The following is a 538-nucleotide window of genomic DNA, read 5'->3' on the forward strand; positions in this document are numbered from 1 at the left end:
AATAAACTGCCAATAAATATTCGCTCGTGTCAGTCTACTGCTTTGTTCTAAAAAGCTCTCAAGACGCATCTGCTGTTGGCAGCTTTTTCCTAGTTCTCCGGTTTGTTTTGCTTGCTTGCTTAATTGTTTTAGTTAGATACTCCCATTACTTGAGCACCTGTGAGTAATGAATAGGCGGGCCCTGTGCTTTAAATTGCCTGTAAACGGTGTGGTGATGGGTATGGTGTTTCTTTTCTTGTAGCTTTGTTCCTCCCTGTAGCGCCTTGAGAACTACTGCAGTGGATTTGTGCGCTTTATAAATCTTCTTCTTCTTCTTCTTCCTCTTCCTCTTCCTCTTCCTCTTTCTCTTCCTCCTCTTCTTCTTCTTCTTCTAATCTAATATATTGTAATGTTTGTGGTAAACAATATGTCGGGGAAACAAAAACACTGTATATAAATATAATATATATATTTTAGCATTTTCTTATTTTTCCTGAGCTTGGCCAGGCTGATAATCGAAAACGTTTGCTCATTTGACTTTATGTATATACACCTGACA

The sequence above is a fragment of the Anneissia japonica genome, unplaced genomic scaffold (genome assembly GCF_011630105.1).
Source record: "Anneissia japonica isolate Jap-2015-1 unplaced genomic scaffold, ASM1163010v1 scaffold287740_len772037_cov194, whole genome shotgun sequence".
In the NCBI taxonomy this organism is placed as follows: Eukaryota; Metazoa; Echinodermata; class Crinoidea; order Comatulida; family Comatulidae; genus Anneissia; species Anneissia japonica.